Below are 13506 nucleotides of genomic sequence, written 5' to 3'. Positions count from 1 at the left end.
CACTTGTACTCGGTGCCTCCCACCTCAATCCACCTAATATTGGGGTTATGGCGAATTGATGAGAGCAGGTGCTCCGTCACTAGGATGTATAAGAGAGGGGACAGAGGACATCCCTGCCTTGTCCCATTGGTGATTGTGAAAGGTGATGAAAATGTTCTGATGCACCCCCTGGGCCTTGGGACACCCGGAGCCGGACCCTTTTTGGTGGATGCTGGTGGTTGTAGTCTTCGTGGCGGCGACCCGGTTCCGTGGCTCAGGGCGGTCAAACCAGTGGCGGAACTATTTATGTGGTTTTGATGTTTAAATGTCCGACTACGCCACCCGTGGATTGCGGTCAGAGTGAACCGCCGCTGCAGGGCAGACCGCTGAGGCTGGTGTTGTGGGTGCAGAAGAGCGTAGCATAACTCCCCACGGGAGGAGTATAGCCTCGGGGCAGTGTATGCGGAGGATGGGGGTGATGGTGCAGGGCAGCAGCAGTAACGACATGGAGTCAGTGATGCAGTCCAGGGCCTTTACTCACAGTTCTTATTATCCAGACCACGTCTGCAGGTAACGGCTGCCCACGTCGTACTGTGCTCACCAGGTGAGGGGCTCAGACAACTCCCAGATAACTTTGGAGCGCTTCACAGGACCCCCTTTGTGTGTCCTTTGTCTGGCCTTTCTTACCAACCCTTCTGTCCGGCTGCCTCGGGCCTCCTCTTGGTAAACTTGGCGCCAGTTTCCCTGACCCTATGTGGTGCCTTCCTAGCGGGTGTAGCGAGGGGCTGCGCCACATAAAATGTCACAGCCTCCGGTTTCTAGCTGAGGGTCGTTTCCTGCCTCCACTAGTTTCGGGGACCGGTCTCCCCCTTTGGCCTGACCCCTCCACGCAGGTGGATTCGGGCGTGCGGTGGCGACTCGCCCGTCCGCACCCCTGGGATCCCTTCATTCCTTGTTCCTGGAGCCTTCTCCGCTCCTCTTCCTTCCTTCTCCCTCTTCCAGGCCTGGGCCTCTGTTACTAGGCCCGCCTCCGGAGCAGAGCTCATGCAGAGCCCCTGCTCCCTGCCACTTCTGCTCAGACTTCTCTGCACTGAACTAAGATGGTGCCCATCTTTTATACTCCCTTCTCAATGCACCCAGGAACTGCTTCCTCCCTGCTCCTGCAATACAGGGTTCCCCTTCCTCAGTGTTCCCTCCCCCCACTCCACCCAGGGACAGGGACTGTCGTGCCCATCTCAGAGGCATATTGATCGCCCTGCCCCACGGCAATGTGGTGTAATGCATGCAGGTGTCGGGTCCTGATCCACACTCCATCCTTACCTGAGAGTGAGATATCACACCTCTGGGTGAGGTGCAATACCTCTGTAGCAACCGAGCCCTCAGGGTGCTACAGTTCCATTTATCTTCAGCCTAGGTGACGTATTGTGATACAGGGCCGTGATTTTGGCTATAAAAGGGTCCCCTAGACCCCTACCCCAAGCTTTTTAAGAGAATCATATATGGCGTGCCAGGAGACTCTATGGAATGCTTTCTCAGCATCCAACGAGAGTATCTAATTACAAATTTTTAACTGCTTCTAGCCCAGGAAATACTTTGTGCCTAGTAGCAGTGTCTGCTAGTCAGCGGATTATCCCGGCTGTTAAGCAAACTACACCACCTGTAGTTTGGACACTTAATTTTTTCAAAGGAAATGCTTCGGGACCACGGGATACTCAGTGAAGAGCATCAGGAGGCACCCCAAGGCATAGGGGCTGGGACTGGCAGTAGGATGCCTTGCGGTGGACAGCCGAGCTCGATCCTTATAAAAGCTTTTTAACTGCAGCAGCTTTAGTGGACGCTACTGGAGCTGGAATTACGCGGCTGCTGGCATGAGACTTGCCCTCCAATAGATCCTTGTAAATGGATTTAAAGTGTATTTTTATTCAAATTAGAGAGACAATTTAAATTAAAAAGCTTAGAGCTGCCTCCACCACAGGGGGGCTCGCTCGACCCACCAGCGGACAGGCACCAGTATTGGGAGAGGGGGGCTGGCTGTCAGGGTTCACCGCGGCTCTGGCACAAACCCGGCGACACGGAGGTGGCACGGGCAGGAGCAGACTGAACGTGTCGGCTTCTCACTTTTTGGATTTTAGAAGGGCATGACATGCCTATATCTGTGTCTCCCCCTCCTTTTACTCCTCCACCTCTTTTCTTTTCGCATGACTATATGTACTTGTCACTTTTCCATGTGTTAGTTGTGTCTTCTGAGCAGTTTGTCAGCTTTTGGACACCTTTGAAGGTGTTTTCTATGTGTTTCTATGTGTTTTTGTTTGCCTGCCATTGGTTTTAACGGTGTTCGAAGGTGTTCGACGAACAGTTCGGCGAACAGTTCGGCGAACACACGGGTGTTCGACGAACCGAACCGAACTCGAACACTACGGGGGGTGGCTCAACACTACTGGGGAGCACTTAGAGAATATATATAAATATATATATATATATAGGAAGCCATCTTAGAGTAGTTAGTAAGTGAGCAGCAAGAGAGGAGGAGAGGAGTGGAGCAGAGTCTCTTTAGGAGTTCTGCTCCAGAGTGGGGCCTAGTGAGAGAGGCCCAGGAGAGGAGTGGGAGCAAGGGAGGAATGCTCCAGGAGCAGAAGGGATCCCAGGGGGTATGGTGAGTGCAGGACGGCACCCGTATGCCCGAATATGCCAAGCATCAGAGGGAACAGGCTGCAGGAAGGGAACCGGTCTCTGGACCAGTCGTGTTACTCCAGGTCTCGGCTGGAAAACCGGAGGCTTCTGCACTTCCATGGTGCAGTTGCCACAACCTCACCCAAGCTGCCGTGAAGTGCACCAAGTAAGTCCGGGAACTCCAGGTTGCCCAGAGGGATCTCAGAGTACCCGATCGGGACTTTGTGTGGGGGAGCGCAGGGCAGGAGGGAGAAGACCCAGCGCGGGAAGTCGGTCAAGGAAGGAACATAAAGAAAGGGGGTCCCGTTAAGTGCTTCTGATATACTTGAGGGAGTGCTGAACCCCTGCCTGGCAAATGTAGTGCAACGCGGGAGGCTGACACCTGGACAGTGTACCCGAGGAACCTAAAGAACTGTGAGTAAACTCGGATGACTGCACTCCACTGTCTCTGTCAGTTATTTCTACCATGCTACCGCTCCTGCACTACCACACCCAGCATCATCATCTGCAACTACACTGCCCTGGAGCTGTGCTCTGCCTGTGGAGAGCCGCACCAACCCAGGTGCCCTAACATCTGCTCCAGAGGTCTGCCACAGCGCCGTTACTCATTACAGGGAACCACAGGTGGCGTCACGAGACAAAACTGTTAACAAACCCTTTTTAAAGAGTGACCCCAGAGTACGGGCCCGGGAGCCGACTGTCGTGACCTCCCAAGAAGGTAAAGGCCTGGGTACCGAGTCCCACATATCCCCCTGGGTGAGTCATCACCTAAGCATAATAGCTTCAGCACAGCCTGTTGCCGCTTGGCCGAGGCAGTGCTGCAGTGCTTCCAGCTTGTGACTGATGTGGTCATTTCGGAGATGGAGGCTGAAGAGGAGGAGGAGGCTGAGGAGGATGAGGTGCAGGAGCTGTAGACCGTGGCGGAAACCCTGATTGACCTGGGGCCCGCAATCCTTGGCGTCAGGAGGTCGTGTTCCGTCCCAAGGTCCGACTGGGTCCCGGCTTCCACTATGTTAACCCAGTGTGCCGTCAGCGAGATGTACCGTCCCTGCCCACAAGCACTTGTCTACGTGTCCGTGGTTAGGTGGACTTTCCCGATAACTGCGTTGTTGAGAGCACGGCTAATGTTTTGGGACACATGCTTGTGTAATGCGGGGACGGCACACCGGGAGAAAAAGTGGCAGCTGGGGACTGAGTACCGGGGGATGGTCGCCGCCATCAGGTTGCGGAATGCGTCCGTCTCCACGAGCCTAAAAGGCAACATTTCGAGCACAAGAAGTCGTGAAATGTGATAATTTAGTAGTGTGGCCTGTGGGGCGTTGGCTGCATATTTGCGCTTGCATTCCAAGGACTGGGGTATGGACAACTGAATGCTGCGCTGGGACAAGGACATGGACGTGCTTCCTGATGCTGCTACTTAAGAGTGCGCAATGACAGGTGCAGGGCAGGAGGCATCATTGCATGCACCATGGACAGGGGATTGGCTTGCATGCACAACAGCGGAAGAAGCAATGGTGCCACCCGCAGACACTGTTCCTGGACCCTGGGGTTCGGCCCACAAAGTCGGGTGCTTTACTGCCATGTGCCTGATCATGCTGGTGGTGGTCAGGCTGGTCGTTTTGCCACCCCTGCTGATGCTGGCCTGGCAGGTGTTGCAAATGGCCTTTTTGGGGTTATTGGCAGAGTCTTTAAAAAACAACCAGACTCGGGAAGACCTAACAATTGTACTGGCAAATTCCTTTGTGTTGGTGTTACGGGGAACGGTTGCCTGCCTTCTGTCTGCGGCCACCACACTGCTTCTTCCTGCCTGTTGGGTTGCTCTGCTTCCCTCCCCCTGTGTGCTGCTGTCCTCGCTCTGCATGTCCTCTTGCCAGGTTGGGTCAGTTACTATATCATCCACCACCTCGTCTTCCACTTCTGCATCCTGGTCCTCCTCCTGACTTTCTGGCAATTATGTCTCATCATCATCCACCTCTTGTGACACTTTCCCACCGTCGCCTTCGTGTGACCATGGCTGCTCAAATATTTGGGCATTGCTACACGCGATCTCCTCTTGTCCCGCTTCAAGTGGACCGGGCGAGAGGCCCGAATCTATAAATTGAAAAGTGAACAGCTCTTCAGAGTGTCCAAGTGTGGGATCAGTTGTCTCCGGGCACTCGGCATGGTGGGAGGAAAGAGGATCAGGGTGAGGAATATGCAGTCCAGACTCACGGTTACTGAGACTTGACCGTGTGGAAGACAGGGTGGTGGTGGTGGTGGCTAAGTGACTGGAAGCATTATCCGCTATCCAACCAACAACCTTTTCACACTGCTCTGGGTTCAATAGTTGTGTGCTGCGGTCCCCTAGGAATTCGGACAGGAAGGTCAGACGAGAAGATGTGGGTGTTTGTTGTGGCACAATTTCGGCTTGCCCACGGCTTTGTCCTTGGCCTCTGCATGCACCATCACCATCACGTCCAGTTTCCCATCCCTTGCCACGTCCCTTGCCCATTTTAAATGGAGGACAGTATCTTCCACGCTCACTACAAATGACTGAGTTTGGAGTGAACTTATATGTGATCCTTGAGACGGAGAAAAAGGAGTTTTAAATACCTGGCCTGTAGGTAAGTAGTTTGACCAGCAAACTGGTGTCAATAGCTTCACTGACACACTGAAAGAAATTTTTAATGGAGGCCAGAAATGGCAGTGTTTTCTGACAACGTATATGTGATCCGTGTGACGGAGAAACCACAGTTTTAAATAGCTGGATTTCTAGTGCTGTAATATGGAAAGGACCTGGCTGTATTCTGCAGTGCCAACAAGCAAATGGCGCAGAAAAACGGTGTTCTCTGGATTGCTATTTAAGCAAATAATGAGGATTAAGATCCAAAGAAAAGTATTCCTGGCCCCTGAGACCTGGGCCTTTGTATAGAAATATCTAACAGCAGCAGAAGGCAGAACTGGAATGGAGCCTCTTGTGCTATATACACTGCTTGCCTATATACACTGCCTGCCTGATATCTCTACAGATGGATTAATCCTCAGAAGGACTGTTTGTTAAGATGGATATGTGTAATGTACGGTTTTTCTCCCTACACTACCTAATACACAAGCAAATCTCTCCCTAGCTCAGCAGCACCTCTCCCTACACTGTCTGATCCGGAGTGACTGTGACGAGCATGGCGGCGCCAGGTCTGATATACACGTGATGACGCTGTGCCGCCAGCCAATCACTGTAATGCCCACATCCAACATGGCTGCGGCATTACAATGAGTGGCAGGCAATCCCTGCATGTTGATTGGCTCTGTAAAGAGAACCAAACATGCAGGGAGGGGACCCGAGCTCCCGCCAAGCAACCCCGGAAATACTCGGCGAGCGCTGATCATCTTGAGCAGTGAGATGCTCGGGCGAGCACCAGCAGTAGTGAGCATACTCGCTCATCACTAATTTTCACATCACAGAATCTTTTCCATTGTTCAGAGATTTTATTATATTCGTTATTTCTACCCTGGGGGGAGGCAATACTTTTTGTAGGTGCTGTAAGGTATTCTTAGTTCTGCTTGATATTAACCTGTTTAACTTAATGCAGTTAACTGATTGCAAAGTAATGAGCTAAGACGTCACCTCACGCCCAACGCTTGACATGAACCTGAGACAGGACCACAATGCGGCGAGACAGCGGGTGTGTTGCATTAACAGGTATTTTTTACATAAAGGATGACGGAAGCGTCATGGGACAAAGTACATCATGGAGAACATTAGGCATTTACTGACAGTTTGATCCCAATAGGAGTTTTCTACCGTGGTCCATGTACTTATCTCAGGCATGTATGGGGTGCACCAGATAAAGTTTGATACCCTTTTCAGATGTTACACACACAGGGGGCGCACATGGTTTGTGGACCCACAGTGCCACGGGGTCGGGCTTACCTAGGAGGGGCGTAGCTAGGCGGCTACCTGCTGTTCACTGGAGCTATTGATGGTGGAGTCAGGCTTGAGCTGCAGGTAGCTGCCATGTACCACTCCTAGGCAGTCCCCGGTACTGCAGCAGCTGACCCCAGGGATCAGGTACGCAGATGTGACACCCCAGGGGTCTGGTTGCCACAGTGATAGAGATATTACGTCTGAGAGCAGGTGGGAGGTCTCTTGGTCAGGGATCCTATGCATGCCACACCTCCTGCCCAGTCCTGGGAGGGGAAGAACTTCCCCTATATAAACCTAGGGCTGAGGCAGGGTTAGTGAGTAGAGAAGAAGTAGAGACAGAGAAGCAGATATAGGAAAAGAACTTCAGGAGCTCTGTGGGAGCAGTGCTACAAGGAGTCAGGGGCTGGCAGCTGCAGAGCTCGCCCTGACTGAGAAGTTATTGTAGCACCCTGAGGATTCGGCTGCTACAGGGGTATTGCACCTCAACCCAGAGGTGTGATATTCCACTCCCGGGTAAGGATGGAGTGTGGATCTGAGCTCGGTAGGCTGCATGCACTACACACATCCCATTTCCGAGGAGCAGACCGACGGTACTCCCACTTAGAAATGTGCAGGTACGACCGAGTCTGTTCCTGGCTGGAGTGGGAGGGGGGTGGTACATCCCAAGTAGTGTAGGGGCAGATAGGGGGAGCAGCCTGGGTAAAGTTAGGAGCTCATTGGGTGCTGGTCACCTGAGCTCACACATAGAGGGTGTATATAAGGTGGGCACCAACTAAGAACAGGGTCAGATGCAGAGAACAAGTCAGGAGCAGAGGAGAAGGAAAGACCCAGAGTGAGAGAGGAGAGAGAGAGACCCAGAGGCACAGAAGAACAGGACTCTAAGATCCCAAATTAAAACCCCGGGTGAAGAGTCGGCATCAGGGTACCGGAACCCAAGCTGGTGGGGGTAAAAACATTCCCCAGCCAGAGACCGGAGACCGTGGGCAGCGTTTGCCACGGTCACCCACTACATCCACCCCGAAGGCACACCACATGAAGGGTCAGGGAACCCAAGGCCAAGGGTGTCCCAACAGAAGGCCCGAGGGAGCTGGACCTAGGTGGATCACTGGTGGGGACGGCCAGAGAACGGGACAGAAGGAGAGCTCAGGGCCACGCTCCGGACTTGTTTGGGGGTTGGCTGGATCCAGGACCTGGTGGACGCAGCACGGCTCGGGTGGTCACTCGGAGCTGGAGTGACCAGTACAACATCTGCAGTAAGTAAACACCCTTAACTGCATAACCCGACTCTGTCTTCACTGCCGTCTGCACTGCACCACCACGACCCCCATCCTCTGCACCTGTCCCCCCTGAGGCTATACCCCTCCCGTTGGGGGTTATCATCACAAGCTGCACCTGCACCATCAGCCTCAGCGGACCCTGCTGCAGCGGCGGCCACAGTGACCGCATCACAACGGGTGGCGTAGTCGACACAAAAGAACTCTTAATAACATCTGTAGGACTGCCACATACAACTGAGTTTGACACCCTGGGCACGGACCGGGTCACAGCCACTCGGAGGACTACAACCCCCATCTGATCCGGCTCCGGATATTCCCACTAACGAATATGGCCCAGGGGGCGCGTCAACTTTGGCGTAGTCGGCAGGATTACGTGCCCGCAACACCCGGGTACTGCGTGCCTGAAGAAAAGTGCAAGTTTACCTCAGAAAGAAGTCTCCCGCCGGTTCCGGAGGGTCCACACCATCGGACCCCATCACAGGTCGTGTCCCGCCGATTGTCCGCCATTTCCAGCTTGTTCCCGCCATCTGCAGAGTTTCCCGCCACTGGGCGACGCTTCCCGCCAAATCCGAAGATTTCCCGCCTTGGAAGAGCAGCGGACGCCATTATGGGCGTGCCAAAGGAGGGCAAGAGGCTGCCTCCCATCGTGGGCCGGGACAGAAAATGGCGCCAAAAGTGGAAACCGCCCCCACCAACAGAGACTGTGATGCTGGAGGTGTCTGTCAGCGTGAAAGAACTACCCCTGGAGCTGACAGTCACCGAGTTGCCCCGGGACCGCCCTCGAAGTGGGAGGAGACGAAAGGAGAGAACAAAGATGGGTGCCGCCTGGAGCAGTCTGGAGCGAGCACACCCGGAGGCAGGAAGCCTGGAGAGGAGCAGCAAAGAAGCTCACCCGGAGATGTCCAGAGAGCAGAGCAGCACCGGCCCGCTGGCCAGGAGCCTGCTGGAAGAAGAGCAGAGCAGCACCGACCCGTTGGTCAGGAGCCTGCTAGACACCACGACCCCGCTAGGCCTAGTGGAGGTCCTTGCACAGCTCCCCCGAGACCGGGAGTGTGCACAAACTGCCCTGGAGGGCCTCGCACGGAGGATGGCCCGGGTACAGCGAGAGATATTGGCGGAATGGAGCCGGGAGATGGCCCAGCAAGCTGAAACCAAGACCCGGAGCACGCCAGCCAAGATGAGGAAACAGACTGCCTCTGAGGATGGCGCGGGAGGACCAAAGGCCGGAGACGGCGCCGAGAAGGGAGCCGAACGCATGGAGGCAGGTAAAGGGGACGTCTACACCCCAAGCCGGGACACCGCTTACCTGCCCCAGCTCCCCGTCGCAGAGCCCGAAAGTCCCCCTGCTGTGCCCGAAAACGCCATGTCACCGACGCAGACTAGGCCCCAACCGGAAGCCGCCGCCGCGACCCCTGTGACGTCACACGCCTCGACCCCGAGCGTGACCAAGCAGGAAGTACCACCAGCCTGGTCGCAAGGCCTAGTACCCCCGGGCGCCGCAATACCAACAGCGCCCCCTACCTCCGCTGAGCCTCCGGCCTGGCCGCAAGGCCAGGTAGCCCAGGGCGCCGCCGTATTAACGGTGCCCTTCACCTTCCAGATACCCCAGGCCTGGCCGCAAGGCCTGGGCAACCCGGGCGCTAACACCACCGCGCCCATAAAACCTAAAGTGCCGCATCTGGGAGAAGATCTGTTTGCCCAGCATACGTGCCCGGACGGGTCTAAAACTAGAGTCGAAGGTAACAATAAAGAAAGAGCAGGAGGACGCCGTTGTTAAGTACAGCGAAGCAGGTGCTGTATATAGTTGCCCGTCGGGGCACCATAAACTGAAACTGTTGCTGCTGCTAATATAGTCCCCGTTGGGACCAGCTGAGTGAACTGTTTACCCGTTTACCCCTTAATCCCACAGGCTGAGGACTGTGAGCAGCCATTCCCTTTCCCTCCTTACCTGGCCGAGGACTGAGAGCGGCCAACTTCCCTTGTAAATAGTTGCGCGTCCTAAAGCGCCCCCTACCGGTTTTATAGAAAACCTGTTTTTCTAAGAGACTGTCGCACTTTTCCCGGACACACGTTGCACAGTGTCCGGAGGAGGAGGAACCAGAAACAAGAGACGACGAGAATGTTATATGAAAAGTTTTATATATATATAATGTTTTATATGGTTTATATGTTTATATAAAAATTTGCATGTTTTGGTGATGTTTTATGTCTTACAGCCCGAGGACGTGCTGTGATTTACCAGGGGGGAATGTAGCACCCTGAGGATTCGGCTGCTACAGGGGTATTGCACCTCAACCCAGAGGTGTGATATTCCACTCCCGGGTAAGGATGGAGTGTGGATCTGAGCTCGGTAGGCTGCATGCACTACACACATCCCATTTCCGAGGAGCAGACCGACGGTACTCCCACTTAGAAATGTGCAGGTACGACCGAGTCTGTTCCTGGCTGGAGTGGGAGGGGGGTGGTACATCCCAAGTAGTGTAGGGGCAGATAGGGGGAGCAGCCTGGGTAAAGTTAGGAGCTCATTGGGTGCTGGTCACCTGAGCTCACACATAGAGGGTGTATATAAGGTGGGCACCAACTAAGAACAGGGTCAGATGCAGAGAACAAGTCAGGAGCAGAGGAGAAGGAAAGACCCAGAGTGAGAGAGGAGAGAGAGAGACCCAGAGGCACAGAAGAACAGGACTCTAAGATCCCAAATTAAAACCCCGGGTGAAGAGTCGGCATCAGGGTACCGGAACCCAAGCTGGTGGGGGTAAAAACATTCCCCAGCCAGAGACCGGAGACCGTGGGCAGCGTTTGCCACGGTCACCCACTACATCCACCCCGAAGGCACACCACATGAAGGGTCAGGGAACCCAAGGCCAAGGGTGTCCCAACAGAAGGCCCGAGGGAGCTGGACCTAGGTGGATCACTGGTGGGGACGGCCAGAGAACGGGACAGAAGGAGAGCTCAGGGCCACGCTCCGGACTTGTTTGGGGGTTGGCTGGATCCAGGACCTGGTGGACGCAGCACGGCTCGGGTGGTCACTCGGAGCTGGAGTGACCAGTACAACATCTGCAGTAAGTAAACACCCTTAACTGCATAACCCGACTCTGTCTTCACTGCCGTCTGCACTGCACCACCACGACCCCCATCCTCTGCACCTGTCCCCCCTGAGGCTATACCCCTCCCGTTGGGGGTTATCATCACAAGCTGCACCTGCACCATCAGCCTCAGCGGACCCTGCTGCAGCGGCGGCCACAGTGACCGCATCACAACGGGTGGCGTAGTCGACACAAAAGAACTCTTAATAACATCTGTAGGACTGCCACATAACACTGAGCTTGACGCCCTGGGCACGGGGCCGGGTCACAGCCGCTCGGAGACTACAACCCCCCATCTGATCCGGTGCCGGGTATTCCCCTCAAAAAGGAATATGTCCCAGGGGGCGCGTCATTATCACCGGACCCGGAGTCCGAGGCTGTGGGGACTAACTCCTATCCAGCAGCAGAAACCGACCGGCAGGGGATTGCAGGTCCTCTGGCCCAGAAACCCGAAGGCACGGTCACACGCGTGGGACCAGCACCGCCGTCGTGGAGCGGAAGCTACTAGAAGGCCCCGAGTCACCGGCCATACGGGTGAGCACCACACGGTACACTCAGGGACGTGGGCTACTTATACCCGCCTCTAGCAAGGTAGCCGGAAGAGTATCGTTAGTTTGGGAGGCCTACAACTCCGCCTGGCCAGGGGAGATCCCATCTGCTCGAGGACTGACCAGGCCCCAATCGCTAGCCAGTACTCCGGGAGGGTCTATCTTTGTCACCAGTAAAGACCCTGAACTACACCGTACCGTCTCCGAGTGGTTCCTGCTACCCCCATCATCCACGTCGGCTGCCCTGAGGCCATACCCCTCCCGTTGGGGGTTATACTATCACGCTGCACAATCCTACCACCGGCCTCCGCGGTCTGCCCTGCAGCAGCAGCTCCTCAGCTGTACTCAACGGGTGGCGTAGTCGTCCAACATCTACCGCAAATACAGCGCCACTTAGTCTGACTCCCTGGGCACGGACCGGATCACCGCCACGAGACTACAACCCTCAAGAGATCCGGCTCCGGGTAAGCTCCCGAGTGCGCAACGCAGCGCGACACAGGCCCAGGGGCGCGTCACAGACACAGATGGGACTTGGCTCCATTCAGACTAATAGGTTCTGGATCCTCTGCAGAATGGTTACTGACACAGACTCAGGCTCCATTCAGACTACTAGGTTCAGGATCCACAGGTAGAACGGTTACTGACACGGAGTCTCAGAAAGGACTGTTTTGGAGACTATTAGGACAGCCCAGATACATGAAATGTTTGGATAGGCACATGTTCAGACACACAGGTCTCAGACATAGATTCACGTACTGCCTGTACACGGACTGGAGGACAAGGATCAGGAATTGGCCGAACTAGGCTTAGTGACTACAGGTTCAGGACTGGCTGCATGAGGACCAGGGACTACGAGTTCAGGACTGGCCGCACAAGGACCAGGAACTTCGAGTTCAGGACACTGGCCACACCAGGACCAGGGGACCTCACAACTCATTAGTAGACTACCACACTACCTAATGATACTCAGTTGCTTGGCATCTCTGTTTTAAACAGGATGCCTACCAGCTATTGGCTAGGAGCCATCTTGCTGGTTCATGTGCTGGCAATTTAAGAACAGGACAGCATGCGCATTAGGCGTCGGTAACTAAACCAGGAATGAAGCAGAGAGCATGCCATGGACCATGTCGCGTGGCTGGGGCGGGGAGTATGCCAACATCCCTGCATGGAAGGGGAAGGGGAACCATGCAGGGGCTCCAGCAATAACGTTACATCAGATATGCAGGCTGACCCTTAGAGGTGGGGAGTCTCTTCTCGGGGGCGGCACAACCGAGCATCTTAATCAGTGGGAAGCTTTACTGTATTTTAAAGAATTTACAACTTATTTAGAGAACAGTCTCTTACTCCATGTGCTCAGTCTATCTCTGGTCTCACTCTCCACACATGAGCACCTCCACGACCATCCTCATAGATCCTGGTCCAGCACTTCCTCACTTTCTCCTCAAACCATCACATCCTTCAACACTCTCAGTGCGGCTCCTCCTGGGTAATGACTTGACTCCTCTGGCCTTTTCACTCATCAGCTCTTCAGATGGCAGTCACTCGCCAGACTCTGGGAGACAACACTTCACTCACAGTTGTCTCATTACCGAGATTCCCGGACTTTCACTCTTTTAACAGTTGCTTTCTCTTCCACTCTCTAGAGGTGGATGCAGATTCCTCTGCAAGGGACGGTTACAGAGGTAATCTTCCCTCTGTGATGTAGCTTGGAGTGGCACACCGGATCTTATAGATGTGTCCATCAAACACCTCCAAGTTGCAGGCTAGATGCAGAAGCATGATACCCAACAGAATGCCCTTAAAACTTCAAATGAGTAATACAATTTAATTAAAGGGGTTTTCCAGTTTAAGAAAACCACTGGCCCCAAACATATTGTGTATTACGCACCCTCCTAGGTCCAGCACTGAGTGTTTATTATGATCGGCTGCATTTATGTCATGTTGACAGTGCTGCGACCAATCTGTGAGCTCAGAGGCTCTGTAAATGACACAAGCCTCTGAGGTCACTGATTAGCTGTAGCACTGCCGACATGACATCATCA

The sequence above is a fragment of the Phyllobates terribilis genome, unplaced genomic scaffold (assembly GCF_046119375.1).
Source record: "Phyllobates terribilis strain yellow unplaced genomic scaffold, ASM4611937v1 Scaffold_2__4_contigs__length_985480577, whole genome shotgun sequence".
NCBI lineage: Eukaryota > Metazoa > Chordata > Amphibia > Anura > Dendrobatidae > Phyllobates > Phyllobates terribilis.
This window is presented reverse-complemented; position numbering follows the sequence as displayed.